Here is a 24965-nt window from a genome sequence, read left to right as displayed (position 1 = left end):
ATTAATAAAACCTTATACATATCATTTTCACCATTTCATAGGCTACCATGACATAATTATTTCCATATTTCTTTTTTTAATTTCCGTATTTCTATTTGATATTATAAAATGAAACAAAGCACTGAACCAATTTTAATAAATTTGGTACAGCATGTTCCTGGCTGAAAAACATACCCAACAATGACTTTTTCAAAAAGGGAATCTGGAAGGAATTCATTTCTCCATGGTGACAACATTCAGTATTAAATTATATCACCCAAAGATTTCTCTCAGTTAAATAAGCTCACAGCATCGAATGCAATATGTGAAATCTGAAGAGAACATCATTTCTCTAGATATTTGAGGACTTATATCCAATGCATACTGCTTTGCTTAAAGAAAATGCAAACACAGAGACTAAGGACTAAGGAACATGTATGCTATGGGGAGGTGTGCCTGCTCTGATGCAACAGAACAGGAAAGAACATTCTGGTATTCAGGTGACAAGGCACTCAAGGAAACCTAGAAGAACAATGCAATTTCAAAGCCCTTAAAACAAGTGAAAATGATCATCCATAACATGATGAAGGTATATATTTTAGAAAACACATCAATCTCTAACTCAGCTTCTCCAGAAATTATTAAAATAATTACAAAAATCCCCCACATTCTCACAGAAATCAAGAATTGACAGTCGACCAGAATCTGAGAGGAATTCTCATTAAGGGCAATGAAGGATTTTCATAAAGAACTGGATCAGTTTCCTACAGTTGCCATGACCACAAACTGAGTAGCTTAAACAACAGAATTTATTGTCTCATCGTTCTTGAAGCTAAAAGTCTGAAATCAGGTATAGGTAGGGTTGACTGTCAAGAGAAGGATCTGTTCGAGGTCCCTCTCCTTGGCTTGCAGAAGGCCATCGTCACGCTCTTCCGGCATTCTCCCTGTATGTCCAAATATCTTTCTAATTAGGACAGCAGTCATATTCGTTTAGGGCCTACCCCAATGACCTCCTTTTAAGTTCATTACCTCCATAAAAACCCTATGTCCAAATGAAGTCAAATTCTGAGGTTTTGGAAGTTAGAATTTCAACATCTGAATTTTAGGGGAACACAACTCAACCCATAACCGGGATATGTTCTTTTAAAAGAATTTTATAATACTAAAATTAATCAATCAAAAAGCAATGCTCTCTCCCTCTCAGGAAATAATGGTAAAGAACTTCACTATGGGCATCTGGGTGGCTCGGTCAGTTAAGGGTTGACTTCAGCTCAGGTCATACCCTCACGGTTCATGGGTTCAAGCCCCGTGTCAGGCTCCACACTGTCAGTACAGACCTGCCCCTCCCCCACTCATGCTTTCTCTCTCTCTCTCAAAATAAATAAACTTAAAAAAGAAAAAAGAAAAACTTAACTACATCTTTTCCAGGGGATATTACATCAGCTAGTTAACTGCTCATTTGAGGAATAATGTAAGAAGTTCTGTCTGACCAAGGTAGAGTTACCATCTTATGTCTTATGTTGGGGATGGCGGAAGGAGGTAGGGTGCAGCAGGAACCGGATTCCAAAATTCACTGCTGTATTTTCAAAAAAATTACACTAACCTGTCCTGACCCATAGGTATATATGCCCTGTCAAAGGTCTTTAAATTATGCCCAATGCTATTTCTTGGCTGGTACCCTAAAAGATCTAAATAGAAAGTATCTGTTAAGTGAAATATTTAAAAGGTAAATAATCATAAAGAAGACCTGAAATGAAACATGAACCCGCAATGGATATCACAATCAGTAGCTGCTATTGATACGTCCTTGCTGCTGGGACTAGGGCGGTTCTGAATAAACAGAGACAACTTCTAAATAAATAATAATTAATCAAAAGGACCTGGTGACCAATTGGAAGATGGTATTGAAAAAAACAGAATACAGGGGCACGTGGGTGGCTCAGTTGGTTGAGTGTCTGACTCTTGATTTTGGTTCAGGTCATAATCCCAGGGTCATAACATTGTGCCTTGCGTAGGGCTCTGCACTGAGCATGGAGCCTGCTTGAGATTCTCTTTCTCTGCCCCTCTCCCCCACTCTCTTGCTCGCGCTCCCTCGCTCGCTCGCTCTCTCTCTCCCTAAAATAAAATCAAGAAAAGAACAATACAATATCAGAACATGTCTGGGGCAGTGGGTGCGGGGAGAGGGGTGAGGGTGAGAGGACGAGGAGAAGAGACAAAGTCTTATTTAGGACTCATGTGGAGAAGTGGATTTGTGCTCCTGACTTTCAGAACACTCTTAATGTTAAAACCTCCTAGACACAAGGGTATTAAATCGGAGTTGGGGGCAGACTGTGGAGAAGTGGGTTTGGGGGAATGTTCAAAAGCTGGAGGCAGAGAAGACTGTCAGGGACATCTCAACACTGGCTCTGTGATCTCACCCCAGACGTGGAGACATCCTCACTGATGTTGCATTAATTCAAAAAATTGGAGAGCTCAGGCTTTACAGAATTTCTCGAACTCTAGACTGGACTTTTTGTTACATAGGATAAATTAACTTCCACTTGTTTAAGGCCACATTTTTCAAGTTTTGTTACACATAAATGTACAATTTTCCTCACTGCACACTCAGATACACTACACCCCCAAAGTTTGTAAGGATAACATCCATGGCATACATGATGTGGTAAGAAGACTGACAAACAATTGCATAAAGGAAAAATCTTAAGGCCCCTACAAAGTGCGGGGGGAGGAGGGTTTGTTGGGGGCGAGAAGGGGGCAGGGAGACAAATACAACCATCATCCTGTGGCCAGGCCCATTCATACACTAGAAGATAATTAAAATTCATCATCAGTTGACCAACACGTGAAAGATGAACTTGGATGGTTTAGATAGGTCACTGTAAAATGTATATATGTTTCGGTTTCATATAAGTCCAATATGTAAAAGCTAATCCTGCTTAATTTCTAAGAGAATTCAAGAAATCTCCACACCAAAAGAACACATAAATATTTCCTTTCAGCACTGAAATTTGCTAGTTCTTACTTTCAAGATTCCTTTGGATATTCCTTTGGGTCCTCTTAACTTCCACACAAATTTAAAAATCAGCTTGTAAATGTCTGCAGAAAAGCCTGGTGAGATTATGACTAGAGCTGCATCAAATTCATGTATCAATTTGGGGAGCACTGACTCCTCTAGTTGCAACGAAATACTACTAATGCAAAGCTGTATTCTAAAAGCAATCTTACTTCTTAAAGGGATATATTGTCAAAGTAGCACATGTGGCTTTTTAATGAGATTCCATCACTCTTATTTTTCAATATAAATTAGATCCAATTAATTTGGACCTTGTTGGTCCAACAAGGTTAACCAGACAAAATTAATTCTTAACAAAAGAGAAAATCAAATAGAAATCAAATAATTTGTGTGTCTCTCTCCTAAAAGGTTCTGAATTCTTCCTATCACTTTTCTGAGAGAATAACACTTTTCTTCTAGAAAACAAAAAGTTTCATAAAGATCAAACTGATGGTTACCAGAGGGGAGGAGGGGAGGGAGGTGAGTTAAACAGATGACAGGGATTAAGGAGTGCCGTTGTGATGAGCACCAGGCGTTATATGTAAGTGTTGAATCACCATATTATACACCTGAAAATAATATTACACACTATGCTAACTGGAATTTAAACAAAAATTTAAAAATAAATTACATGGAAGAACAAAAAAAAGTCTATTTTCTCCTTAAAAATACTAATGTATCTACTCACCTATGAGAAGACAAAAACACTGTGAGGTATGTGTATTATATATATATGTGTGTATATATATATACATATATACAAATATATATATATATACACACATATATACACATATATACATAAAATTAAATGCCATACATGCTAAGCTGGACATGTACCTAATAATGTATGAATACACTTTTAATTTAATTTTGAAAAACAACAAGTATTCTTACTTTTTTAGGGTATAGTAACATACTCTCCACTGAAACAAATTATTCTTGAATCATAGGTAATTTTTCCTAAGAGCTTACAATTTCCATTAGCATACACAACAAACACATTCTATTTATGACAACTTGAGAGACTACAAAATCTTAACCTGAATTTTTTTTTAATGTTTATTTATTTTGAGAGAGAGAGAGAGAGAGAGAGAGAGAGAGAGAAGGGGGGGGAAAAGAGAGGAGAGAGAGAGAATCCCTAGCAGGCTCCCTGCCCTCCACGCGGAGCCTGACACAGGACTCGATCCCACAAACTGTGACATCATGACCTGAGCCGAAATGAAGAGTCAGTTGCTTAACCAACTGAGCCACCCAGGGGCAACTCCCCTAACTTGAATTTCTGAATCAAAGAAAAGACATATTCAATTCCTTAAAACCTAGAAATCTGGCTATGGTGTAATAATTAAGCAATAAGAATTTCTTGAACATCTACTGATCTAGCAGATGCTTTCAATAATTAAGTCACTGGTATTTATTTAATAACCTGGGCCATTTTAGAGACTCACCTTAAACTAAGACAGACAGTCTTTGCCTTCCATGGTACTTGTCACTTGCAACCAAACTGATGGATGTCCTGTGAATTACCTAAACTTTCACATAATCCTCAATCATTATACCATAAACCTCTTGGCTTTCAACATTTTTTTTTTTCTCTCATGCTTTTTGGTGTAATAAAGTCTTCTAGATCTACTTGACCCTATACTGTGTGAGTATATAACTTAAATGAAAGAAAAGAAGAAGAAAGAAAGCGAACCAAGGAACAGGATGAGGAATCTTCAGTTCATTATATGAGCAAACTGTGTGAACATTCTTAATACAAATAAATATATACAATAGCCAACTCGACAATAAATTATATTTAAAAAAAGAAATATATATAAGAAAAAAATGATAATCTCGTTCCATCAAAAATATAAATGCTTCAAAACATTTTGTCTACTATCTTAAAAATCTAATAAAAGTGAAACTTTAGAAAAGCCACTAAAAGCACTAATGAAATAATGTGAAATAAAGGATAACAAGGCTTATATCACAGACAAGTATTTCTAAGAAGGATTAAATGAGAGTACCGCTTGGTAACAAGTGGTAACCTAGTTCTAAACAACTGATTAAAACAAAAAATGGGCAAATCAGCCACGACCTAGCAATGTAATTAGGTAGGACACAGGAATCTAAGTTTGAATTTCTTTAAAATGAGTAACAGACTGGGAACGCAAGCTGGTGCAGCTACTCTGGAAAACATTATGGAGGTTCCTCAAAAAAACTAAAAACAGAACTACCCTACAACCCAGCAATTGCACTACTAGGCATTTATCCAGGGGATACAGGTATGCTGTTTTGAAGGGACACATGCACCCCCATGTTTATAGAAGCACTATCAACAATAGCCAAAGTATGGAAAGAGCCCAAATGTCCATCAATGGATAAAGAAGATGTGGTATATATATACAATGGAGTATTACTCGGCAATCAAAAAGAATGAAATCTTGCCGTTTGCAACTACGTGGATGGAACTGGAAGGTATTATGCTAAGTGAAATTAGTCAGTCAGAGAAAGACAAATATCATATGACTTCACTCATATGAGGACTTAAGAGACAAAACAGATAAACATAAGGGAAGGGAAACAAAAATAATATAAAAACAGGGAGGGGGACAAAACAGAAGAGACTCATAAGTATGGAGAATAAACTGAGGGTTGCTGGAGGGCTTGTGGGAGGGAGGATGGGCTAAATGGGTAAGGGGAATTAAGGAATCTACTCCTGAAATCATTGTTGCACTATACGCTAACTTGGATGTAAATTTTAAAAAATTAAAAATTAAATTAAAAATAAAATATATATGTATATGTAAAAAAAATAAAATAAAATGAGTAACGGATAAGCCAAGACACTCTAAATTGGCACCACACATGACTTAAGAGCAATAAAAGGCAATATAAATCAAGAGTATGCAGTTTTTCAACCATCATCACTCAACCACTCTATTGATTAGCTAATAATCCAGTCTTTGTTTGCAACATTATCATCTATTGTCTGAAGGGAATTAAATACATTCCAAAAAAGCTTTATATTAAATGGAAATGAAAGTCCTAGAACAGGATTGAGATTTTAAAATTCATATTTTCATGGAAAAGGCCCAAAACAAAAGTGACTGAACAAATTATTAATCTGACATAGTATTAACTTTAATAGAAATTCTGAATAAAATTATCCAACTCTCCAAAATATTGTGTACAACATATTCATATTTTGTCACTAATATATCAAGGGAAAATGCTGGCTTTCAAATCACAAACAGGTATGTTCTAAGACTAGATACTTCTAGAAAAAGAAGAAGATTAGGAACATTCCATTTTCATTCATGTTTATATCAAAATCAGTGTTAAAGTTACATTTAGAGATTGTATATCAAATAAAAATTTTACAGTGATAAAGTTTTACAGCCAAATAGCAGAAGTTCCAGAGTCTACACCTCATTCTACCACTAAACATGTAGTCTTTGGTCATATCATTTCTGAGGTTTAGTTTTCTCCCCAACAGTTATTTATAAAATTAATTTTGCATCACTTTGAAGTCAAAAACCTCAAATCGTAAAGAGCAAGGATCTTAGAGGTAAAAATTAAGTCATCTCTTTTGGTTACTTTAATTTCATGTATTTGTCTATTTCACTGAATTTCCCCTATTTCTTAGTTCTGCATAGAAATACAATTGTACTTCAGTCAACAAGAAGAACAAAAATAATCATAATTGAAAGAACTCTGAACTCACAATTAGAAGAACTGTATTCAAATCCTGGCTCTTTTATGGAATCTTGAAAAAGTTACCCCTCTGGGTCTCAGCTTCCCCATCTGTAAAAGATGGACAATAATACCGTCTTTTAGGAAAGCCATCCTAATGATTAAGAGAAAAAAATGCACATAACGCAACTAGTGAAATGCCTAGCACATGGCAGATGCTCAGTAAATACTAATTTTTAAAAAACACAGATTTTCCTACTTCTTCACGTTCTTATTATTTTTTTAAATATTTTTATTTTATTTTTAAGAGAATGCAAGTGGGGAGGGGCAGAGAGAGAAGGACAGAGGATCTGAAGCAGGCTCTGTGCTGACAGCAGTAAGCCTGATGTGGGGCTCAAACTCACAAATTGTGAGGTCATGACCCGAGCTGAAGTCCTAAGCTCAACCCAGGCGCCCCGACTTTTTCACATTCTGCCTCCACATCTACTGGTTTCTTCCAGCAGTGCCATTTCATATTTAATAAAGTTGGATTTTTAATAAGGTTATGATCTTTCAATGACTTCCTGCTATAACCTAAAAGTACCACTGTATAGGTTTGTCAGACACAATTCTATTATCTGCAAATATGACAATTTGGTTCTGCATGACTTCTTTAGCAGTAATACTGCAACCTCCTATGTGATACTAAAACAGCTTTTAAATTAAATTCTGTCTCATAATAATAATAATTAGTATATATTTCAGAGAAGCATTTCCCAAGTTTTAATTTTGTGCCTGTATCACAGCATTACAACAGCTGATAATATAGACACAATTCAACTATCCAGTAGAGCATATACATGAGCAAGCAAACAATTACCATAGAGTGTGATACAGGAGAAATCTCGAGACCCATGGAGATACAAAAGGTGGACATCCTAACCTACACTTTGGTGGGTCCAGGAAGGATTTCTGGAGAAATAATGGTGAGAATTAACCCAGGAAAAGGCTGGGGGAATTGCATGTTCTAAAACCCATAGATAAGAAAGCTCAATTCTTTCTTGGCAGTGAAAATAGGAGAGGTGGCATTCAGAACACAAAGGCCAAATGATGACACAAGAAACAACAGGTCAATATGCACCAAATGATAAAGGAGCTGATAAGCCATCTGAAGGAGTGTAGAGTTTTACCTGACAGCAACAGGAAACAGGTCAAGAGTTTGACCTCCGAATTTGCTTTTCAGAAAGATCACTCCAGCCGCAATACAATGAATAGGGATAACACTGTGGGTCTGAAGACAGTGGGGCCGCTGCAGTACTGCTGGTAAGAAATGATGGTACTGACATTTATCACAATCTCTCATTACTTACTTCTGGCTTTTTTGTTTCACCAACAAACGTCTTCTACTCTCCGCTACTACTCTTTATGCTCGTGTTCCCTAAGATCAGAACCGTGTGTGTGTATTCACCACATCATGCTTAGCATGGTTTCTGCCACATAGGCTGTCTCCAATGAATATATGATGAAGGACAGTAATAGTGAGAATGGCAATAACCAGAGGAATATGAGAGCTATTTCGAAGACACAACAGATAGGACTTGGTGCTCACACCAAGTTGATAGCGATGCGCATGAACTACGAAATAGGCTTCACAGAAAGGTACTACAAGGACAAGAGAAAAGAAAAGCATTTTGAAGTATTAAAAGCCTTCTACGTAAAGGATAAGCACTATTATTACACTACAGATGCCCAGTGAAGTCATTAACAAATTCAGATTCTAATATATGGGACAAATGAGTCTACACTTAACCAAAATAGATTTTGAGAAGGGAGAAGATACTACCAGATTTCACATTAGTCTTGGGCAGGATCAGACTAATGTGACTTAGTGGTCCCATTAAGTAGACAGAGAAGCGACACGCTAAAACTCTGTGACATAGTATAAAGTTTGGATTACGCAGTGAAAAAACTACAGAGAGGGAAAACAAATATGATGCTATGACAATTAGGCTGGGTGCGCACAAAGAAGAAGCTTAGCTAAAATTATGAGTTTTGAAAGAAAAAGAAAATACAAGACGATACAGAAGAACAATAAATCATGGGGTTTGATGCAATATGTAAGGCTAGAGGCAAGAAAAAGACCTATTTTCTAGGCAGAGTGATGAGGAAAGAGGGAGGAAGCGAGCATGACAGGAGGGAGGAAGGGAAGTGATAACATAAATGAGGCAGAAGGGGAACAGACAGCTAATCTGGTCTCAAGAAATTGTAAGTCAGAGAATATTTTCATAAAATGGCACCAGAGAATTCAACAGAAAGTGTTCCACAGGAACAACAGAAGTGCAAGCACCCTTTGCCTATATCAGTAAACCAAACCTTTGCAAAAGTTGAGGAAAATGGGTCTACTTCCTGCTGCTTTGCTTGTTTTTTTACATTTAAGCAGTTAGAAAAGAAAGACTTTTATAGTTGACCAAAAATAAATAAATAAGTAAACTGGCTTCCTGATTTAGAAATGGAGAGAATATAGCTCATCTGCCATCTAACAGTTTTTATTTTGGTGGATATTCAGATACATTGGCCACTTTCTCAAAATCGCATGGCAAACTGAGCTCACAGGCATACACAGACCTCCTGATTCCTAATGAAACACTCTTCACTATTCTATACTGTCTTCACTTGCCAAAAACTTCCATATACCAGAAAACGTCATTCTTCACTCAACTTGGTTAATCAATGTGTTTTACTAAATCACGTTAATCAAAAGTAAGTAGAACTGTAATATTTATGAACAAAATGATACGATGTCAGGGCTCAGCGGCATATAGAGGGAGAAAGGAAATGCCCTAGCCAAAAGGACATGTTTTACTCAAGCTCTTACCCCCTTCCCCTGGGACAGCCCATATCCAATGACTGATCGATTCAGGGATATAAAAACCAGGTCCTCTCGTATCCATTCAGAATAGCCCTAAAGGGTCATTCCATCTTCAGAGTTCCCCTCACCCCCCCCACCCCACTCCCCGGGGTCAACTGAGATTCCACTAAGACTCATCATAACTCAACTTCTCCCTTTGGCAGAACCCACTTCCCGTCCTTCCTTTCCCTGGATGTTGATACCGAGAGCACTCCCTAATAAACCTGAGGGCGAATCTCCATCTCAGGGTTTGCTCACCAAGGAACCCAGCCTATAAAAATGAGTGTTGAAGTTCTTTTTAGTACAAGAGGATTCATGACATTACTTGATTTGTTTGTGTTTAAAATTGTCTTTAATTTTTAAAAATTGTTTCTAATGTCTATTTATTCTTGAGACAGGGAGAGAGAGACAGAGGTCAAGCAGGGAAGGGGCAGAGACAGAAGGAGACATGGAATCCAAAACAGGCTTCAGGCTCTGAGCTGTCAGCACAGAGCCCGAAGCAGGGATCAAACTCACAAACTGTGAGATCATGGCCTGAGCCAAATGAAGTCAGACGCTTACCCAACTAAGCCACCCAGGTGCCCCAAATTTTCTCTCATTTTTAAAGGGTACATAGAAAAAAATTTAGTGTCCACCAATCAAGAGATTAAATTATGATAGAGCCTTACAATGGAACGCTGCAGTGTGAGATATGAAATAATCTCCAAAATATATAGTGGGAGATAAAGATACAGTGTAGTGTTTAAAACACACTCCCATTCTGGGCTTTAAAAGGAAGACATATGTATGTGTATCTATATACATGTATACACGCATACATATGCATACAACATTTAGAATAATTCTCTAATGATACCAAACCAAAAATAAACAAAAAACACAATGACAACTATCTATGAAGAAGGAAATTAAGAAGAGGCTACATTGAGTGGGAATCCTAATTCTCAAGATAAATTCATTGGTCTTAAAGTTTCCCTTTGGCTACTTCACTGTATTCCAAACTATAGCTTAATAAATAATGAAATAAAATGGCCCTGACTCACCAGTTTCTTTTGTTTGAATGATGCACGTGTGCATAGAGTTTCCAAAAAATGTTTAACAAGAATCTATCTGTAGTGTACAATCTTTCATTTTTTATTTTATTTTTATTTTTTTATTTTTATTTTTTTTGGGACAGAGAGACAGAGCATGAACGGGGGAGGGGCAGAGAGAGGGAGGCACAGAATCAGAAACAGGCTCCAGGCTCTGAGCCATCAGCCCAGAGCCTGACGCAGGGCTCGAACTCACGGACCGCGAGATCGTGACCTGGCTGAAGTCGGACGCTTAACCGACTGCGCCACCCAGGCGCCCCAAGTGTACAATCTTTCAAATCCTAGCTCTTCTCTGCTGTGAGCGCTCTGTCCCCAAACCCATGAATCACTACTTCTGCAAACATATTTTCAGTACATGTTCTATATACGGGCACATAATACTTACGGCTTTATGTGTAATTTGTTTAGAAAGTTGTAATCTGGGGCGCCTGGGTGGCTCAGTCGGTTAAGCGTCCGACTTCGGCTCAGGTCATGATCTCACGGTCCGTGAGTTCAAGCCCCGCGTCGGGCTCTGTGCTGACGGCTCAGAGCCTGGAGCCTGCTTCAGATTCTGTGTCTCCCTCTCTCTTTGACCCTCCCCCATTTATGCTCTGTCTCTGTCTCAAAAATAAATAAACATCTAAAAAAATATTAAAAAAAAAAAAGAAAGTTGTAATCTGTGTTCCTCAAGGGTAAGCCCGCCACCTTTGCTATTTAATCATCACCAAGCAAACTTCATTCTACTGGGATCTGCAGTGGCTCACCAACACTAAGAAGAGCTCCTGACTTCTACTACTGGTCAATATGTACTTACTGAATGAATAAACAGAATAATGATACCTAGCATTTACTAAGCTCTGTTTGCCAAGCAAGAGAAGACCCTTTTTTTGTTAAATCGAACTCCTTCTGGACTCTTTCAAGAATCTTACTCCCTTAGTCATCCTCTACCTGTCTACCATTTTAATGTCCACTAAATTAGCCTTTGTCCTTCTAACATGTTCACATGTCATCTTTATCCAACACACCTTCCCTTGTTACTGACGCCTGGTTGTAAATCTAGTTCTCTGTCTCTGTCATTCTAATTACAATCAACATTTTGAAACCTGTGGTCTTTGACTCCCTGTTTCCCTTTTCTCACTACAAAAGGTCTCAGGTATTCGAGTTTCTATCCACAAACAGGATCTAAGGACTCAAGAGCTCCTTCTACATGAAGAGATCAATGATTTCTCTGACACTCCAGGGCAGAACTCTCCAGTACTAACAGAGAGAAGCAATGCCCTGGACAGACGTGAGGAAAGAGAGGCTGCTTTGACAATAATGTACTGTTGACACCTATTCTTTCCATTCTTTCTAAATCCAACCAATTTTATTCAGTTCTTACAGTCTTATAAAGCTGCTGGTTTGACATGGCCGATCACTTTCTAATCCTCAACCGTCTCTCTTCGGTGTCTGGTTCAGTTCTCCCACAATTATCCTCTATCTTGTCAGCTTTCTTCTGCCTAGATATATGAAGGCATAGAAAGCCCTAGGAAGAATTCAAAGGACAAGGGAAGATCTCATATCTCTGTTTTTCATTGGATTTGGACTATTTAATTTGATTTTTCTTTTAATAAAAACCTTAGGATGAAATTTACTTTTCCCCTTATGATCCAATTTTTTATTATGAAAAATTTCAAAGGTACAAAAGGTTCAAAAAAGAGTATAAAACTCACTCAACGAATAATATGGTACCATATTTCCCTTGTCAACATTTGTGTATGTATGTACCTACATACATATTCTTTTTTGCTAAACCTTTTGAAAATAATCTACACACACTATGACAATTCACCACTAAATAATTTAAAATATACAGCTTAAAAATAAAGACAATTGTCCTTCATAAACACAATCCCATTATCACAATCACCATTATCAACACCATAATAATTCTCTAATAGCATCTATAATCCAGCCTATATTCAAATTACTTTAGCTGTCTAAAAAATGTTTTCTGTAACTTCTTTTAAACCAGTAAATATTCAAGTTGTATGCATTGCATTTGGTTGTTATGTCTCTTTGGTCTTTAGTTCTAAAACAGTCCCAACTTTGTTTTTTTCATATTAATTAAAAAACAAAACAAAACAAAATGAATTGCTCATAAAATGTTACACATTTTAGATTTGTGTGATTTTTTTTTTCTCATGTCATTTAGCTTGTTTCTCTATCTCCTATTTTTCCATAAACTGGAATTTGAACCCAAAACATCACTAGGCTCAAGTAAAACATTTTGGGCAAGAATACTTCATAGATGACATTGTATACACTTCATGGTACATCACCACAGGAGGCATGTAACATCACATTGTCCTACACCATTTGATTAAGGTACTGACTACCAGATATCCCCACTGTAACTATTTTTTCCTCCTTTAAAACCATCAATAACCTATGGAGTGATGTTGTGATAAGACCATGCTGTTCTGTGATATCACATATAACACTGATATCTCATGTGATTTCTAAAGCTATAAAACAGGACAACATGTGAAAAATCGAGTATGAGATCAATGTTAATTTCTCTACATTGCTTTTTAAACTCTCGGGAGCACCTGAGTGGCTCAGTCAGTTAAGTGTCTGACTTCGGCTCAGGTCATGATCTCGCAGTTTGTGAGTTCGAGCCCAATGTCGGGCTCTGTGCTGACAGCTCAGAGCCTGGAGCCTGCTTTGGATTCTGTGTCTCCCTCTCTCTCTGTCCCTCCCCCCCTCAAAAATAAACAAACATTACAAATAAATTTTAACTCTGAAATGCAAAAGCAAGGTGTATTTCTATCCCAGGAACACGGGCATTTTCAGAGGAGAGCCAATATCATCTCAGTCTGCGTACTTCCTGTGTGCCAGGCAGGCCCCCTGAGACTTACAGAGCAACAAACTCAAATTCTCTCTCATGAGAATGGGCACACATGAACAGCCTACACTACCCACCTTCTGACGGGGAACACAAGAAACAAGGACCGTAAGTAGCTCAACCTTACTTGCCACAGCTGCAAGGGAAGAAAAAAGGAAAGTCTGTAAAGGTTTATTCAGATTCTCATAGAATATTCCTACTTCATTTGTCAGAAGAGTGTGTTCAAGTCAAATTCACAATATGATGTCATGAAGGAAGTGATTATTAAGACTATGAGTTTTCTTTGTGCTGTGCTTTTGATACCAATTGATTAAAGACTTGGAAAAAACTGAATCAGATCATACTCTTGACTATAAAGCAATAAGACAGCTAGGCCATAAAATGTACTAAGAAATAATTGAGCTGCTTACTCAGAACAAAAGGTTTCTGGAATTCGAGAGCTGTGAGGGACACAACCTTCTGAACACTCAGCTTGTCTCTAAACTGACAACATTATACTTTATTATTTGAGTGGCAAGAAACCTACTCCCAATGAACTTGAAACTTAAGGACTGCTGTTTTAAAGGAGTTCCAATATTCTGTTCAAAAGGACATGTGCAATGAGCAGATGGCAATGGAAGACAACACAGTCTTCTTTCTCATTGCAAAACAGCCCTGAGCACATGAGAATCAGGTTTTGAAGAACTGTAGAGCTATCTGGTCAAAAATATATCACAATTTTTTAAATGATTCATAGATGTTGAGGCATGAGTCATTTTCTAAATTTCTACAGCTGCCATCAGGATGTCTGAATTCAACTTCTGCTCTATCACCAACCCGCCTCGGTTTCAAGAGCTACGATTAAGCTAAAAGCAAACGATGCCCATCGAGCCCCTAAATTTTAGGCAACAGGGACCCCATTTGGTAGAACCAAATCTCTCCTCTAATCTCACCTGCCTCTCGGTTATTCCTACTTTTTTCCCTCATGTTGCCATCAAAACTAAATTGAGCACTGAAGTTTTTCACTGTTCATAAATTAAACGACCCAGAAGTAGAAACAAACATGCTGCCCCAAACTGGAAGTTGAATTGCCACATTATTCTGGGGACTGGTGAAGTATGCTGAGTAAATACGATGATTTGACAGTCATTCTGGCAAGGGACGGTCCCAGCTCCTGCACTTACTAACTACAAACCTTAAGGAAATATGTAACCTCTCTCCAAGTCAGAATGCCCTCATTCGTAACATTACCCTTTTCCTTAGAGACCACAGAAAAGTGTTCTACCTGTCACAACTGCTCTTGACAAGGTCACGAATGACCTCTCCATTACTAAATCCAATGTCAAGTCCGAATCTTCATCTTTCTTGATCTACTAGCAGCATTTGGCATAGTTCATACTTCCTCACCCTTAAAACACTTCTCTTTGCCTCCAGGTCTTCATTCCTTCCTGACACCTCTCAAGCTTTAGTCTTTCATTTTCCCTCATGTTTGACCTTTAAATGTTGGCATTCCAAGAGCTTAGTCCTCGCACTTTTCTGGCAACCCTCCTTCCCTTCCTTCCTCCCTCCTTCAATGATCTCACCAAGCCTCATGGCCTAAATACCAACTACCCATTGGCAATTCCTAACTTACAGCTTGAGGCTGTCTTCTGACTCCACACTCACATATCCAACTTCCTACTCAACATTTCCCTCTGGATAGCCAATTAGCTTCTCAAACTTGACCTGTTCAAAAGTGAGTCCCTGGTCTTCTTGCCCAAACCTGTGCCTCCCACAATCCTCACCATCTACGTTGACAGCAACTCCATTTTTACAGCTCCACGGGCCAAAATCCTGGAATCATCTTTGAGTCTCCCCTCACATACATTCCACACCCCACACCATCAGAAAAAAACCACTACCGGTAATACCTTCAAAGTACTCTATCCGGAGCCGTAAGACTCCTCTACACCTTCACTACCACCACCCCACTCCAAATCACTGGCATCTCCCACCATGAATAACACAATAGCCTCTCAACTGGTCCCCCTGTTTTCCTGTTGCAATCTCAACAGAGCATGCAGAATGACGCTATTTTTTTTTTTTTTCATCACATTGCATCACGAATCTGCTCGGAATTCTTCCCATGACTTCCTGTCTCGCTCAGAGTAACAGCCAAATTATACAACTGCCTATCCTACATGAATGAGGCTGCTGTTGTCTCCCATGCTTTCTCTTCATCCGCTCTTGACTCTTTCTTGGTTTTCTTCAACTCATCAGGCAGGATCTTATCTCAGAACAGTGTCCCCCAGGCAGGTCTTCAGGGCACACTCCCTGACCCCCTTCAGGTCTCTTCTCAGCGAGCCCTTTCCCAACTAACATAAATGACAAAATCTACTATCCTAACAGTATTTTATCCTGTCTCTCCAGAGCACTTACAATCCTTTAACATACCAGACGTTTTGCTTATTTCTCTTCTGGCTCTCCCACTATAATGTAAACTTGAAAGTGATGATTGATGTTTGTTTTGTTCTACACTGTATTTCCAGTGCCCAGAATTTCTGCCACGTAGCATGCACCCAAATACTTGTTGAATACACGAACAAAGAAGTGAATAAAGTATATTTGCTTTGGCTTAAAAAAGAGTTGTATCCATCAGCAAATGAAAATACGTCTTGATTTTACATGCTCTGGATTTCACTGAAGAGTTGCTAATCAATTAATTTTCTATAATAATTGCAACAATTAATACAAGTCCCCCTAGTCAAATCCCTGCTAACATACTGTTTTTCCTAAGCTGCAGGCTGTTCCTCTTCTATTCTATCTGTGACACATACACAACCAGACATGTCGTAGGACCCATGCAGCTAATTAGCTGACATGGTTTAATCACTACTACACTCACGAAGGCCTGTTAATGAGTCAGAAAACTGTTTCTTAAACTAAGTAAAGTGATCTTTTATTAGTGTGAACTTTTCACTCCCCCTAATGGTGGTTTTTACTGTTTGTTTATATTTGAAATGTTTAGAAAAAAGAAGAGCCCTTAAGGAAGACAGCCAAATAAATAACTTGAATGTGAGAACAGAAGCTAACTGGCACACTCTATCAGTCTGTTATCACTGACATATATTAACTACCAACATTCAGAAAGAAATATGTATGTGCAAAACGCTAGTAAAATACCTTCAGTGAGCTTGAAAGGTCATAAATTACAATTGCTAAGCTGAATGGGAGACAGTGGTTAAAAAGTCATGTATTTCCAGTAATTTTCTATTCTAAAAGAGCCTGCAGAATAACCATTGGCACTTGAGCAATTTTCTCTGCCCTAAACTGACCAGTGCCCTAACTTTTTATTATTCCATCATTTTCTGACTTCCATTAACCCAAGCAACTATCAGCCAAAACAAAACAAAACAAAACAAAACAAAACAAAACAAAAGAAAACCTACATGTTCATTAAACATCACCAACACATTTTGGAAAAGATGCCTAATTTTATTTGAAGTGTTTGATATTTCATGAATACAGTATATATGTTAATAGAAAAGAAATAAAAACTCTACTTGGCCAAGGACTTTCTGAATGTAGTCATGATGTAGGACTTCTTCCAACATAAATTTTTGTGGTCTTCTCAGCAAAGTAGCTTTAAGAAATCAGATACAGATCAAGGCAAATGAACCACAAGCACAGGGTTCAAATTCGAAGTTGACATCATAATCATATTATCTGTAAGTAGGGACATAAGGTATCCTCACTGATAACAGGATTTCACTGGGCCGTAGGAAAACTCTCAGTTGGTTCTGCCTGTGATCAATGGCATGCACATAGCTAAGACCTTGAACTCTTTATAAAGTGCAACAATGAAGGGGACAAAATGGGAACGAACCTACAAACTTCACTAACCCCATACTTTTTTTTAACGTTGTTTTTTGTTTTTTCTTTTTAAGACAGAGAGAGACAGAGCATGAGCAGGGGAGGGGCAGAGAGAGAGGGAGACACAGAATCTGAAGCGGGCTCCAGGCTCTGAGCTGTCAGCACAGAGACCAACATGGGGCTCGAACCCACACACTGTGAGATCATGACCTGAGCCGAAGTCGGATACTTAACCAACTGAGCTACCCAGGCTCCCTAGAGTTATCCCTACACATCTAAACAGCTAAAATAAAAATATAGTGATAATACCAAATGCTGGCACGGCTGCAAAGAAACTCAATCCCTCATACACGGCTGGTGGAAATGTTAAATGGTGTAGCCACCCTGGAAAACAGTTTGGCAGTTTCTTCACAAACTAAACTTACACTTATCATACCACCCAGCTATCACATTCCAAGGCATTTATCCCAGAAAACATGAAACTTTACATCCAAACACACACACAAAAAAAACTGTACAAAAATGTTCATAGCAGCTGTATTTGTAATAGCCCAAAACTGGGAACAGCCCCAACGTCCCAGGGAATGGTTAAACAAATTGAGGTACATATATACCATGGAATACTACTCAAATTATGCAACAATTTGGATGAATCTCAAAAATTACCTCATGCAACAATTTGGACGAATCTCAATCTCAAAAAGCTTTCTGTTGTGTAATTCCATTTATATGGCACTCCTGTACCGATAAAATTATAGAGATGGAAAATTGATTAGTGACCAGAGGTTAGGGATTGAAGGGAGATGGATTTGACTAAAAAGGTATAGCAGGAAGGAGATCTTCATGATGATGGGATAGTTCTCTACCTTGATCACAGTGCCAGTTACAGGTATGTACACAGGTGATCAAATGGCATAGAACCATGTTCAGGCATTGCACCAATGTCAATTTCTGGGTTTTGCTATTGTACTGTAGTTGGATAAAATGTAACCACTGGGGGGAATTGCCTGAAGTTACATAAAATGTAACCATTGGGGGAAATCAGACCTCTCTGCACTATTTTTGCAACTGCCTGTGATCTACAATTATTTCAAAACAAGACTAAGAGAAAATGGGAAGAATTATTCATGTAGAGAAAGAAAAATAATACAAAGCATTGTGTGAAAGCCATATGATATTACAGCAAGAGCAAAGAAATAAACCAAAGGATCAGAATAGAGTGTTCAGAGTATGTAAGAGAACTCGTTCTACAATAAGGGTAGCATCCCTTGTGTAAGGGGAAAAGAGAGAATGCTTCTAGGAAAACTGGCACACTACATGGAAAATAAACTGGATCTCTTCCTTGTGACATTAAAAAAAAAAAAAAAAACTGGATGCACTAAAGACCTATACATTTTAAAGAAAACTATAAAGTTAGTAGAACATAAGAGTAACTTTATGACATAAAATTTAGGGAAACACTTCTCAAAACCCCGGAAGCACAAACCAGAAGGCAATTTTTTTCCAATCTGATTACATCAAAATTGAAGATTTCTGTTCAGTGAAACCCATCAGGAAAAATGTTACAGACAAATGATAGAATAGAAACAAGAACACTCAAAATATTTTAAAGACCAGTATCTAGGAAATACAAGGAATTTCTGCAGATTAACAAGTAATGAAACCTCAAAGTAAAAATGAGAAAGAGATGAACAATTTTACAAGAGGGAAAACGAAAAGATAAAATAAACATGAAGAAATGCTCAAACTCCTTAGTAACAGTGAAATGTAACTTAAAATGAGATTTTACTTTGTATCAATTAGTGCCAGGAAAAACTAGGACACTGGATAACACTAAGCATCCAGGGAGATCCAAGGACACAGAAGCGGTCAAGAACTTTCTACAGGAGTACAGACCGTTGCAGTTTGTTCTGGAACACAATCCAGCAGTCCTTTGATAAAACATAGGAATGCAGAAGGCACTATGATCCAGAAATCACAATCCTGGATATAGATCTCAAAGAAAGCATCATAAGGGCGCTTGGGTGGCTCAGTTGAGCATCTGACTCTTGATTTTGACTCAGGTCACGAACCTAGAGTCGTGAGATTGAGCCCGCATCAGGTTCCATGCTAAGCATGGAGCCTACTTAAGATTCTCTCTCTCTGCTCCTCTTCCCTGCTCTCAATCTCTCTCGCTAAAAAATAAAAATGAAATAATAAATAAAAAAAAGAAAGCATCATGGAGGCCTCAGATGTATATTTATTATACAGTATTGTCTATAGAAGAAGGAAAATAAAGGTAAAATGGGTATCCACAAATGGGAGAGCAGATTGATAACCTGTAGTAGATACACCCTGAAACACTCTGCAGCAGTCAGATGCAATGGACAGTGACACGAATAGCTCTTTAAAATGTGGTAAGAAGGAGGGGCGCCTGAGTGGCTCAGTCCGTTGAGCGGCCGACTTCGGCTCAGGTCATGATCTCACAGCTCACGAGTTCGAGCCCCGCGTCAGGCTCTGTGCTGACCGCTCAGAGCCTGGAGCCTGCTTCGGATTCTGTGCCTCCCTCTCTCTGCCCCAACCCACTCGCATTCTGTCTCTGTCTCTCTCAAAAAAAAAAAAACATTAAAAAAAAATTTTTTTAATGTGGCAAGGAGAAAAAGTTTCAATTTACGATATTATACAGCATATATGATATATAATATTTAATATATAACATGATATCCCTAAAAATTAAAAATGTGGGCACCCAAGACAATATATACTTAATAACACCTACAAACAGAAGGATACGTATCACACATGCTAAAATGGCTTCCAACGGGTTGATGAACAAGGGAATGGGGTGGGAACTGGAAATAAAAGACGATTGGGGAAAAAAAAACAAACCAGGAGACACACCTTGAACAGCCAATGATGATCAGTGAATTGAGAATGATTCATTCAATCCTCTGCACCTGAGGTCCAAAACAAACTTTAAGGGCTCATACCTAACAGAGCACCCTACTAAGGCTCAATGCTCTCATGACAAAGGCATTAAAACTAGCTCACTACTTTCAAGTTTTCAACGTTAAGCCCGTTACATGGATAAACCACTCCACTTACATTGCTTCAAAACAGAACTTATATCCAAGATAGAAATAAAAGGAAATTGTAAGATACAAGGCTCACTACTCAAAATTTAAGTTCCTTCGATGATACTCAAATAAAGCAAAGCCCAGTCCTTTAGATTTACTTAATCACCAAGATCTTTTAATATTTAGCTACGTATAGGTGGCAATAAGAAAAAATAAAGTGTACTGTCTAGTTTTGTTAGGTAGAGCTCTGGACTGTTTTTAAAATATAGACATTTAATCAAATGAATGTCTCCGTAATAATCTCTTGTTGAAATTAATGAGGGATTTACCATCTATGTATGTTCTGTTTTCCCAATTTGAAATAATTAAGACCTGTTATTTTCACTGAAATCAAGGAAGTTTTTGATTCTTTGTAAATTAAGGTATTTCAATACATTATTTTTACCTTTAAACCGGCTTCCACCTCCATTGCCACAAGTAGCTTATAAAGCAAGAAAATTTGTATGTTACGCCAAAATTTCAAGTCAATCAATTTCTCTTAGACAACATGTGATTCCTGCCATCTTATCCATAAAGTCCTAAGCAACATCATCTGAAAGAGTCATACCCTGCCTTTTTTTTGGCTTACGGCAAATGTTACTATGAAACCAAGCTGTAGCTCTCAATGAATCCTAAAATCAGCAGCATCCCAAAATTGCCAACGCGGTCAAGACGCAACCGTACCTGCCATAATTTCAAACTATAAGAACAAGCAAATTCTGCCTAGAACCTCAGAAACTGCCAAATCAAGTGAGTCAAAACATAAAAGTAAAGTTTTGAATCAAAGGCAGCGTTGACTCCAAACGTACAGAACGCTGGGACCCAAAAGTAAGTGGGAGTAGCAGGTATCCTTAGACCAAGTCCGATGGCAAAGGGATGAGGGCGAGCAGGTGGCACCTCAAAAATGAAACTGTAACAGACGTCAGTACCTTAGGCAAGAACAAACTAGAGAGGAGTACCGATAGGTCAGGAGAGACCGTGCTTACCCCCAAAGCAAGCACATTACCCAAAAGCACCGTCAGTAGCCACCCACCCCTCATCACAAACCACCTCACTCCCTTTACATTGCCAGCACGGGCAGGGAGGTCCCATCTCATGACCAAAGCCAGTGTCACCAAAAGCAAATGTCATACACCAGGCCAAGGAGCCCCAAAGACCCCAGGCAAAACCCCCGCTCCAGGCAAACGCGCCTAGCTATGGGCCTGAACCTGCAAGCTCGGCAAAGAACAGAACTTCCATCAGCAGCGCTCGAACAGCTGGCGCCGCCCACGTTCAGAACGGGCTGTGACCCTTGACCCCCGGCCGCCGACCTCCACGTCGCGGGCACATCCCACGCCGGGGGAACGTTCCCCCTGGGGTGGCTGGAAAGCCCCCTTACCTGTCACAGCTTCATCTCATGCCGCGATGTTGTCTGTCCCACCGCCCGCGGGTGCCCCAGCAAAGGCGGACAAGGCGAGAACGTTCTGTGGGAAGGATGTGGGGTGCTCAAATCAGCGCAGGCAAACCTTTGGGGACCGCAACCCGAGCCCAGCCGGCGTGTCCCCACCGAGGCTGCAAGGCGCCGTTGCCGCCGCCGCCACCGCCGCCGCTGCAGTAAATCAGCTGACACCCAACTGCCGTGACTTTCGCTGCAACTGTCGCAAAAATGAGGGGGAGGGAAATGATCATCATTTCCATACTTGCCTGGCCTAGGCTGGAGCCAGAGAAGCTGACCGCGTCACCATGGAGACCGAACGGAGGCTAGGGTTGTCGACTCTGGGCAAAGAGTGCGCGGCCGCCATTTTGGTCGTGGGAAGTCTGGTCTAGGCTCTCATCTCGCCTCCAATTCCCATGCTGGGAGGACCAAGATGGAGGGAAGAATGAAATGGCAAGTCTAGGTGTTCCCAGGCTGTCGCAAGTTTACTCTTCCGCCCCCGAGACTCGGTCCAGACACTTAGAAAGTGTTAGCTCTGGAATTTGGTTACTGTTTCCTTCTGACCTCGAACTCAGCTGTTGCCCACGACGCAGAGGGCCAGAGGAGGAACTCTGCTGCTCGGCTACGGAAGTCTGACCTTGTGCAACATTCCTGTAGAGGAGAGGGAATGGATGTACACCGTGTGGGCGGTTGAGCCTAGTGGAGCGTGAGATCTGCATTCACAGAGGCTTGTATTGGGATCCCGGGTGCTCCACTGCACACTCTTAATGTCATCTGGGGCATGATGCTGCTTCTCTTTATTCTCCTCTATGTCCCCACATAAAAAAGTGGGCATAATAATCCCATGGGTGTCTAGGAGGTTAAGCGAGCTCAATAAATGTTAGTTATGTATTATGTTTGCCTATCTTCTTCCCAAATATTTGTTGAATGAATGAACAGCAGCCAAGGGAAAAACTGGTGCAATGCTGGTGGCCAATGGTCAGTTATGTTAAAAGGACAGAAAAGATTTTCATTCCATAGCTTTGTTTTTTCTTCATAATCTCACTAATGGATTTATAGGACAAGAATTCTATTGCAATCCTCAGAAGTAAAATGTATGTAGGAATCAGCTGGGGAGTTTGTCAAAATGAAGTTTCTGATTCAGTAGGTCTGAAGTGGGTTGCTGAGATCCCCCATTTCTAACGAACTCCCAGGTAACGAACATCCTTTGCCGCTGGTCCTTGGACTGAACCTTGAACAGCGAAATCCTATTGGGATGGGTCTGAAGCAGGGGATTAGGGGATTAGAACAGGGCAGAAACAACTCCCTGAGACAGGAGCATTTCCTTGCCAATATATCAAAAGAGAGCTAGGAATTGGTTTGGTCAAAAGGCTTTCTGTCAGTTTATAATTCTTGCAAATGACAACCTTCCCCCCTTCCCTTCTTTCCAGTTTAGACAATCTCCTCCCTGCAACACATCGCAGACCCATCAGTGTTCTGGGGGGCATTCCCCCTCTTCCTTCACTAGGCCTTTTAAGCATTCTTTAGGTCTTGGGTGTTGTTTCCTATATGCTGTTTATTTGTACAGACCAGCTCTGCTGCCACTAGGAGAAAAACTAAATCATAATGTTGACCAGGGAAGTCAATAGAACCCTTGATAATCAGCAATTCTGAAATTGTCTTATACTGCAAATTGGGATTCTACAATTTTCCTCAACTTTATCTGCCTTCCAAACACATGGGGGCAAGGGAAGAGCAGGGAAATTGTGTTAAATAGAAGAAATTAATTCCTTGGACAGCTGGTTCCATATACTCACTTCCTCTGTTGTGATGATGAATACATTTAAACTGTTAAGTTCATGATCTCCTTTACAAATTACAAGAACTATTTGGAAATATAGGAAGCACAGAATGGTTACCACGGGACGAGCTTAGACTTCATTAAAGCTTGTTTGGTTTGTAAAGGAAATCTATAAAACATCTCTCCTAGATAAAGCTGACTTTTATTCAACAAATATTAATTAAACTTTACAAAATTACTGTGTTTCAACTACCTTCCTAGGAATAAAAGGTCAATAGGAAGATTAGTGAGAAGCTTTCTGACTACTAACACTCTGGCCCCTCTCTGCCAAGTTTACAAAATGTATTGCCAAAGTCTGTATATAAATAAATGCGTGTAATCTCCTGAGCTGCAGAACTAAAATAAAGATTCAAAAGGAATAAAATTCTTCTGGTTCAGAAAAATTCACACATTTTTATATGCACGTATATATGTTTTCCATGTGTAACCTTCCTGAAAGTTAAGATTTGTACCTTCAGTAAGCTGATCCTGAGTATATTTTTTTAATAAATAATTTATTCATTCCTGTCACCTGGAGGAATTATATAAAAATCTGAAAAGATTTGCACAACCAAAACATTCGGTTCAACATGTATTTATTGAACCTTAACTGAAAGCAGAGCCGAGAAAGCAAGAATTTGGCAAGTTCAGTTCTATAGAGGAAAGTAGGCTGTGCTTCCCACCAAGGCTCAGAAAATAAGGAATTCTCTCAAAATTGGAAAGTGTTTGGGCAGCTGGAAAGAATGGAAAATCCTCCCCCACCCAAGATATAAGCCTATAATATAGCACAGTATGAGAAATAAGGAGTACATAAGGAGTCGTGGAAAAAAGACGAGTTGCTTCTAGGTTGAGGTGAGGAAGGATAATCACATCAGATTCCACAGAGGTCTACAAAAGTGGATAGGATTTAGAATAGGAAGAATTGGGAAAGGAAAACAATTTTGTTGCTAGTTTTGAAATGAAAAACAACTGTGTGTATGCATGTAACATATATGAAAAGTAAAATATGAGTGTGAGTGTGTGTGTATAACATATGAAATGTAAACCATGAATGTATAGAAACAGGTAGAATAAACAGAAAGTGAAATTGGAAGTGAAGTACAGGGGACAGCAAGGGGATGCGAAGGGAAACTGTGGTATTAAGACTTTGCTATTTCTGCCCTGTGAAGGACTCCTTCAATGGGTGATATTTGCCCTGGAACGCTCTCAGAGGTTGATATAGTCTTTCTCAGATTCAGCCTAAACTCAGT

At 39.1% G+C, this 24965-nt stretch overlaps 1 protein-coding gene across 5 annotated transcripts in view; it reads right to left on the bottom strand.

Moving 5' to 3' along the window:
* The window catches only part of WDR7 (WD repeat domain 7), a 353231-nt gene extending 331231 nt beyond the window's left edge, over positions 1 to 22000 (bottom strand). For 3 of the 5 annotated variants that reach the window (XM_086683081.1, XM_086683085.1, XM_086683084.1), the window contains exons 1-2: positions 21861 to 22000; positions 6744 to 6823 (exon numbers count right to left, since the gene is read on the bottom strand). The gene's annotated coding sequence lies outside the window, so the exon portion shown is untranslated. Of the gene's footprint in view, positions 1 to 4479; positions 4631 to 6743; positions 6824 to 21860 lie in introns of those variants that run through there. The other 2 variants (XM_086683082.1, XM_086683083.1) reach the window with 2 other exon arrangements.
* Between the last annotated feature and the right edge of the window lie 2965 nt (positions 22001 to 24965).

This window comes from Puma concolor, chromosome D3, assembly GCF_028749965.1.
Source record: "Puma concolor isolate L17-30 chromosome D3, mPumCon1.1.hap2, whole genome shotgun sequence".
Classification (NCBI taxonomy): domain Eukaryota; kingdom Metazoa; phylum Chordata; class Mammalia; order Carnivora; family Felidae; genus Puma; species Puma concolor.
The sequence above is the reverse complement of the archived record's forward strand: the minus strand, read 5'-3'. Positions and strand labels throughout refer to the sequence as shown.